Genomic DNA, 9,369 nt, shown 5'->3' on the forward strand with positions numbered 1-9,369 from the left:
AGTTAATGCCTGAAATTTGGCATTCTCTACAAATACATGACAATGTGGATATCGGAATGTAGAACTCCCCAACCATTTCCGAAATGTAATGTTGAAAAATGGTTCAAATAGCTCTGAGCACTATGCGACTTATCTTCTGAGGTCATCAGTCACCTAGAACTTCGAACAAATTAAACCTAACTAACGTAAGGACATCACACACATCCATGCCCGAGGCAGTATTCGAACCTGCGACCTAGCGTTCACTCGGTTCCAGACTGTATCGCCGAGAACCGCACGGTCACTCCGGCCGGCAATGGAATGTTCCATGGGTCTATCACCAACTACCATTCCATGTTCAGAATCTGTTAACTCCCGACGAGAGGCCATAACAAAATCGCAAACCTTTTCAAGTGAATCACCCGAGTGCAACTAACACCTCCCTGACACCTCCACAAATGCACTGCCGTTTTATAACTAGTGTACGTGGTAAGTTCGCCATCTGTATATGTGCGTTTCGTTATCACTTGACTTTTGTCACTTCCATGTGGACTATAATGGTAATAATTAGTACACCGGTAGATGGCGCAAGCTGCCGTTATCAAAAGACTTGCACCAGAACCTAATGTTTAGGGCAACTACTTTCACAAAAAGGCGGACGTCCGTTTCAAGATTGTGGCCTCATGAAAACTTCCCTCATTATTCCTCCATGTTCCTACTAGACACGTAGATATCTGCAGTCTGCCATACCGCAGACATACACCTCTGACAGCTTCAGAAACAGTAAGAATAAAATATTCACGATAACTACCAGTAATGCAAGTCATTGCTAGATCAGTGCAATTCAGCAAATTAATTACAAACCGAAATGCAGTTTCACAGAAGGAAATTACATAGTCAAAGTCAATTAAACTTAAAATGAAATCTCTTTAAATATGCGCAAACAGTACCAGGCAGTTTAACTTAGTAGATTACACAGACCCCGTAGTTTTACTCGCAGTTGAGTGCCACACAGTTCCTATACATAAATTACTAGTTACAGATAGATAAATGTGAGAAGTTTTGAAGTTAGATTACAGTTTCTGTATTTCTGCTTCAGGTTACAGATGACCAGTCTTAACATTTTGTGACTCTATTCTCATCGTTAAAATAATGTGTACCACTATTTTTATTATCATTTATAATTTTATATTTCTGTTTTGTTACATGGAATGAATATATGTATACAAATGCTTATACTCATGATCCATGCAGAAGCGCGAGGTAGTGCAGTAAGAGTAAAGTTTTGTCTATCACTGAATTTTGGTATCGATAAGGTGGACTTGTGCAAGATGGTAGAGGCATATTATCGGTGTTCTGATAAATAGCAAAAAGTGTTTAAAACAGATCCAATAAAAAAGTATCAGGGTGTTACAGGAGCGAACAGGTCCGCCTCTTCCTTAGCTGAGAGGTCAGAGCGTCTGACCGTCAGGCAACGGCTCGAGGTTCGATTCCCGGCCGGGTAGGGGATTTTCTCCGCTCGAAGGATGGCTGTTGTGTTGTCCTCACCATTATCGCTACCCAAGCTGTCGAGTGTGATGTCAACTGAAAAGACTTGTAACATGGCCGTCGAAGTTCAAATGGTTCATGCGGCTCTAAGCACTAAGGGACTTAACATCTGGGGTCATCAGTCCCCTAGACCTGGAACTACTTAAACCTAAGGACACAACACACATCCATGCTCTAGGCAGGATTCGAATCTGCGACCGTAGCAGCAGCGCGGTTCCGGACTGAAACGCCACAGCGGCCGACTCGGACTTCCCCAGGTGGAACATACGATCATCAGGAACGAAGAGAGTTTTATATACAAAATGGTCAGAAACCGGCTGCAATACTTGTAAGGGAGTTGCTTGGTTGGTTGTGCTGAGAAAGGTCTGATAAGAAACAAAATTAGAAACGTTGCGCCTTTTCGGAGCACATTAGCAGTAAAGTTAGTCAATCGGATTATCGCACGCAGAAATTCAAGCGGCCCGCCAGAAAGCTGAACGCGTACTCCATTCTCATTTCCTAAGGGCTAACAAGACAGTGGTACAAAATGGGCTGCGGAATCGTAATGGGATCGAACCCAAGCCAAAGGTTGTGTTCGCTCGTGCGCTGTAGCCTCTGTCGTAAGGACAAGTGACACTAACTGCACCCCTTGAGTTGCGTGTGCAACGGTCTGATTGGCTAACTTCACTGCTAATTAACTCCTTAATACCTGAATATATTTCTACATGTAGTATAACAACCAAACATTCTGTCGCCCTAGAAGTGCCTGAAACAGGAAATGGCAACACATTGCTGAGGCTCTGGTAGTTTCGCATAGAGGTTGCAGCTGGTGGCATTGGCGCCCAAACATAGCTAACCTTCCATTTATTAGCATCGCATGGTTATGATGCATATTCGTGATGATGGGCATAGACGGTTACCTAGAAAACTACGCAGCGTATCATTTTTTTTTTCCTTAAAAAGTTATTTCTCAGTACAACCTACACTGAAACACGCTTACAAGCTTTTCAGATTGTTTCTGACCACCTTGAGTACGAGATTTGGCAGTGCGCCACCTTTTCACTTTGTTTTCACTGTTTTGGAGCGGGAACAGCTTCTTTAAGTCTTTATTAAACAGCCGCACAAAATGTTCACAAAAATTTGAGTTAGTTGAGCTGACATAAGTGATCACATTGGACGCTGGAAGATTGATAGCGGAAATTCTCTAAGTCCTGGCGAATTAATTATCAGCACGACAATAAATAGTCTGACTAGGAAAGCGAAATCGAACTAAAGGGCAGATAGGCAGTAGTTCATGAGACTGACGTGTAAAGTCTTCACTCTAGAATTCTACCCGCTGCCTACAAAGGCTGCCTGCCAGAGAAGGTGAAACATCCCCTTATGAAAATTTATAAATGACAGTGCTGGAAAACCTCTACGTTATTTGATTGTCAAACAGCTGAGCAAAACTGAACGTACTCAGACATTACTCTCTTTACTTATTCTGATCAACACTAAACTGACACACAATATTTTCGGCGAAACGCAATGTGACTTTCAAAAATCCCTACAAAAGAAAAGCCCAGACTAACAATAACATATACCTTTCATGAATCACTTACCACACAAAAATCTTGGTTACTCGAACTACTGTAATACAGCGAGCACCACTACTTCCAGCTAAAAAAAAATTCTAACTACTGAAGGCAATAACTACTGATAGGCATAGTCAGCAAATGAAAGATTTTGATAGAAAAAAACAATGTATTTACCTTAATAGTGTTCAAAAGTCATATATATATATATATGTTCATGACATCCAATATTACAAACTTACTCTTTCTGGCAGACACATGTCCGGATCGTCCGCTCTTAAAATTCTGCCATCTCTCTCCCCACATCCACCACTGCTGGCGGCTCACCTCCAACTGCGCAACGCTATCGCTGTTCACATCCAACTGCCCAACACTATAGTAGCAAATATTCCAACAATGCAAACCAGCCACAGACTGCACGCAGCACAGTCAATGATTTTCATACAAAGCGCTACGTGACGTTACCAACATAAAAATCTAAACAGCTTACTTACAAATGCAGCATATATATGTGCGATGGTGGCAAGAAGATTGGATACACATCGTTCATCTCTACCTCATTAGTTGGTCGGTTTTCCAAGGCGTTGAACACTTGGGCAGTGCAGTGAGTGAGTGATCAGGAGAATATCTTGCCATTGGCGTCATTTTCGTAGGTGTCAACATCGTGTGGCGTGACATGAAGATGTCTGAAATGGTACTGGACTAGAATTGTTGCTAAGAGGCCCAGGTTGTTGCTGGCTTAATGGACGGTTCGAGAGCTGATTTGCGTGCTGCAGTACACAGGTTCCAGTTGCTTTCACGTTGACTTTCAAGCGACCTTAACTGTCTGAGACAACACCGGGAACCAATACCAGAACCTAGAAGTATGTACGAGTCCCGACAACGGCGACCACTGCATGTAGGAGCAGCTAAAGGACACCGGTTGTTGCGGCGGCTGCGCAGGAAATCCGGTGGTGTCCGTGCTGGTGAAGGCCACATTGAATTTCAACTGTGATCGATCCTGGACCGGGATGGTCCAGTATGCTTCCATGTAGACGATAAGCATGCAGCAAAACTTCCTTATTAACAGTAGTGACAGCTTTAAATGTTGAATGTGTGCATGAACCATGCAGCTTTGTTGCTAGAGGCGGAAAGAAAATGGGTAGAAGACATGAGCTAAATGTTGTTGCTTCTTGAAAATTCTTTAACGGAGTGATTACATTTACAGCTAATAAATGTAAAACGGCTGTTGTGGGGTGGACTATGAAGTTAAACTGTACATGCCGCGTATGACTGAGTAGAGAGTTTGTCACACTGAAAAAGTTGTCATATTGCTGCTATTACAGGACTTTGATTGAAATATTGGGAAGGTAAGGGTCAAATTTTTGAATATTGTGAATAATTGGTACCTAGTAAGTGCCTAAGTTTGTGAAGCAGATTTCAAAGTTACCTATTTAGGACTGAGAATATTTGAATTACAATGCTGTATCGGAAATACTGCGACCCAGGAAGTGTAGGGAGAGCCGCTAGTTACAGCTGTAACACTCTTTAAATGTCTGGCTGAGAAGGCTGCCCGGCCGGAGTGGCCGTGCGGTTCTAGGCGCTACAGTCTGGAGCGGAGCGGCCGCTACGGTCGCAGTTTCGAATCCTGCCTCGGTCATGGCTGTGTGTGATGTCCTTAGGTTAGTAAGGTTTAAGTAGTTCTAAATTGTAGGGGCTGATGTCCTCAGATGTTAAGTCCCATAGTGATCACAGCCATTTGAACGACAGCTGGGTTTGCAACACCATCCACTGTTCCAAACAGTCTTGTATCTTTGAGATTGTAGCCGTCGCTGTTTCAACGTTAATCTCTTCTGCGAAACTTTAAGGTACTGTAGGCCATATTTTCCTTCACAGACTGAGTGCTGGGTGAATTATGTGTCACCACTTCCATACACATTTGTTTTGTCTCTATGTTAACTGACGTACACGTTTTTACTAACACACAATTAAGCAGCCACAGAACAAATTACACTGCACCTATACCTGGACGAGCTCGATAGTTGTGAGTCAGTTGGTTGGTTGGTTAACAGAGGGGGTAAGGGAGTCAGTAAACTGCATGGCAGCAACGTGATAGGAGAAAGTCTATAAGTCATCACAAAGTGATTTGAAACACAGCAATGAATAGTCTGCATAGAAATCTGTCGTGCAATCCAACAGGAGGCAGCCATCTTCCAGTGACATGTCAAGGAGATGATGTGTAGTCTACGCTCGGTAAAGCAATATGACTATGGAGCTTCCGGATACTGCTTGTAAAGACATTCTGGCGACTTGGTGACGGGACTGGTTGATCTACAGAGAGTTTCACCCATCACATGTTGTGCGAATCCAGATATTCCTTGACTCAGCGAAGTCAGTATCTTCCATTATTGAACTGATGTAATTAACTGGCCAAGAGAGTTGACAAACCACTATTAGAATTGTTATTCTTCATACTGTTGTTGTTCACGTCATATAAATGAGTTTTGGTTTAAGGGCGTAAGTATAGACGATATTGGTATTGTAGATACGATTTTTAGTTGTCATTAGTGGAATGTATGTTCCATAACGGTGGACCCATTAACATTGTGCCAAAACTGATTAATTAATTAATTAACAGCTCTGCATGTCCTCAGCTTTTAAGTCAATTTCTTAGAGCCCTATGCTATACGTGCTATGGTAGTTGTAATACTGTCACAGCAATACTCATATACATATTATTTATATTTGTATTGTGTTGTATTGTATTTTAACCGGTGACCTAGAAACGACGGAGAGGCTCTGTCCCCGCCGCACCCGCAGTGGTCCACAACCCCACGACGACCACCGCAGTCCACTTCACCCCTCCACCGCCCCACACCTAACCCAGGGTTATTGTGCGGTTCGGCCCCCGGTGGACACCCCTATCCCCCCACCCCCCCAGGGAATGTCTCACACCAGACGAGTGTAACCCCTATGTTTGCGTGGCAGACTAATGGTGGTGTACGCGTAAGTGGAGAACTTGTTTGCGCAGCAGTCGCCGACATAGTGAAACTGATGCAGAATAAGGGGAACCAGCCCGCATGCGCCGAGGCAGATAGAAAACCGTCTAAAAACTATCCACAGTCTGGCCGGTTGACCGGACCTCGACACAAATCCGCCAGACGGATTCGTGCCGGGGACCAGGCGCTCCTTCCCGCCGGGAAAGCCGTGCGTTAGACCGCACGGCCAGCCGGGCATGCTTGTCTATATGTACTTCACAATTATTTGCGAAAACCACAGTTTAACTTGCCTGTCGATGATTCGAAGAAGAACAAGTTCTTTAAAATGGATATTTCAAGAGGTGTAAGGACTTGTTTAATAGAAACGATATGTTTCACAGCAGCGAAGATGAATAAGTGCTCACAGCTCCTTAGATAAGGACTTTCGAGCCCTTGTTTACTAGACTTTTGTGCTTCTGAATGAACGGGTCGGTCATATCACTTGGACGCACTGTAGATTGCATCTTCTCTGAAGCTGCATGAACGCTGTCAGTATCAGATATATTTATGCCTTTCGGAGGCAACTCAGTGCTGTAAGCAGGAGGCAACATTCACTACCTGCTGCCCACCGTATCCCCTCGTAATTCACAGAGATAAGCTGAACAGCTCTCCAGGTAGAAAATAGGAGTGCTCTTTATACCGTGTTCAAGGCGACCGCTCCGTGGGAAGAAAGTGGCTTTAAGAGCCGTTGCCGCAGAGGCGGCTGCCGGCAGCTTTGTTTTCCTTTGATGTCTGCACACACACATATCCCCCTGCTCTGCGTCGCGCTGTGCGGCCTGACAACACAGGCCGCGGCCCATCTCGCAGCCCGAGGCTAGGCGGGGATCGATAGCTCGGCGGCGCAGCGGCGCCTCGTGCCTGCTGCCCCACCTGCCAGACCACCTGTCGTGGCCCAGTGTGTGCCACGGCGTGGCGTGGCGCGGCACGCTGCCCTTCTGCTGAGCACAGCTGGCGCCGCACGTTGCATTCCCCTCCAGCGTTCCCGGCCCTCCTTCCGAAAAACTCAGCCATTCCCCAATACAGGTATTTTTTGTAGAACCCACACTGTGTGATTACAACTGACATCGCAGGAAAGCAAAGATTTTGGTTATCGCGAAACCTTCACACATAAATGAAGAGAACTAACCTAGAGCTATGAGGGGTGAGGGGTGAGAAAGCATAAGAGGGAAGCCATGAAAATTAAAAATAATTACATTTTTTTCTAAGAGCTGTTTGGGTAAAGGGTCCTGCGTCGTCCATCGCTTCCAAACGTTGCTTCTTCCTGAGTGGGCGAAGATACAGTTAGTGGTTCGTTCGTTTCGGTTAGGTTCAGATCTGTTTCCAGCTTCTGATGGCCCTGGACGTTCCAACTCTTCATTGAATGTGATCCCTAAGAAAATGGAGAAGTAATGCTTATAGCGTGGGTTGCGTGATAGGAAGCAGTGTCGTTCTTTGTAATAACTGCAATATCCTAGCACTGCCTTTGAACTGTAAATTTACTTTCAAAATCTTTTCTTAAAGACTTTACTTTTTTCCAAGAACATTAACACATTTAATCACACTAGGTGAACGTGGAAATAGTTGCCAGGAAATAACTGATGGAAAATGAAATTACTTTTAACAAATGTGAATTTTATTCCTAAAAGCTTTTTCAAAAACAGATTTAAAATTAAGAGCACCCTCGAAATATCACGTTACAATTTTATTTAGAGGCAGTAAGAACAATATTAAAAGTATGAGCCTTCGGGCTGAGGTGCTTGCCTGCTCCCTTTCAAGACGGCCGTCGTCATGACCGCTCACAACAACCTCTGAAAGAGTACACAGGTGTAAACCTGCAACACACCAGATTACTTTAAACAAAATAATTTTTAACAATTCACACAAACACGTAAACTATACACCCCGTAAGAGGGATGGAAATGGTACAACACTCAAAATATTTGCCACCGAAAGTGCAATTTTTTTAAAAGGACTCTTACGGTGCAAGGGTGGAAAACTTATAACCTAAAATGACTGCATAAATAAAACCCATAAAATGCAGACTTACATAAAATGTACAACATGCTCTACATTACACATACACCACCTCGCAAGGCGATAGGCAAAATAAAAACAAATTTCAAGAATTCGGCGTTTCAGCTATAAATTCGTTAACACCGAATCCGGCAAACATGACACAGGCAGCTATTAACGTATGGCAGATTGACAGCGGGGGAACGGTTTACTAAACAACCCGATCGGCAGATAGCTCTAAACCCCCCCCCCCCCCCCCCCAATTCCACAAGGGAAAAATGGACCACCCAATTTACAAATAACTACCTTTCCGTGGGTGGGCAAACGGAGAAGAATGGTGGGATGACCCCAAAACAAAGCGGATGGTGACTTCACCAAGAAAACAAGTAGAATTTAACAAGTAAATAAAACAACATATCTCCAATCACTTAACTTCTAATAAACTGCGACTTGTGCGGAAGACCTGGCGCATCAACCCCAACGCTCTCCCAAACCGTCCGCTGTCAGCCGCTTCAAGGTACGCAGGAAGGCGAGCCGATCTCCCGTCTCACGGCGTCGCAGCTCGCCCCGGCCAGCCCGATGTCGTGGTTTCGCTCCTGTTGCTCTCGTGTGAACCGCGAGCCACTACCCATTTCTATACGGCGCTGCCCACTGGACTCACGTGGGGATCGCACATGCGCCGACGCTCAAGGCGGACAAGTCATCTCGTGTCTCAGTGCGCGACCGACCAAACGACCGATCCAACCGCCAATGACCGTTGCCCGAGCAACTTGAGTAGGCTGGCGGCCTAATGCCCAGATTCAGATGCAGGAACTTAGCCCCGACCGGGCGACCACTAGCTGAGTTCTGTTACTGGCGGAGTGGCAAGACTCTAATTTTCTAGCTTTAAAGTTTCACCCAAACGACCGACATACTAGCACTCCGACGACAGACAGACGCTAACTGCTGCACAAATGCAAACGAGAGGCAGACCAGCAACTGGTGACGCGAGACTGACCTAGCCTCACACCGACTGACCAACTGCCACTGGCGAGCTTATAGCGCCCCTTAAATGCACGTGAACAGGCAACCTTTCCGCTTTCCCACCAGAGGCAGACACCAAAGCTTGGATTACCACAGCGGCGCCACCGCCAGCAACGGAGGGCGACTGCTTCACACTACGCGCTGCGGCGTGCTCTTCAAAAAAGCAATTTTGTTACCACGGCTCAGCCTTATTGCCAGAATTAAAAAGATAATGAATCTTTGGCCACAGATTAAGTTCACAGAGTGATTTTTGGTGG

This window comes from Schistocerca gregaria, chromosome 7 (assembly GCF_023897955.1).
Source record: "Schistocerca gregaria isolate iqSchGreg1 chromosome 7, iqSchGreg1.2, whole genome shotgun sequence".
NCBI lineage: Eukaryota > Metazoa > Arthropoda > Insecta > Orthoptera > Acrididae > Schistocerca > Schistocerca gregaria.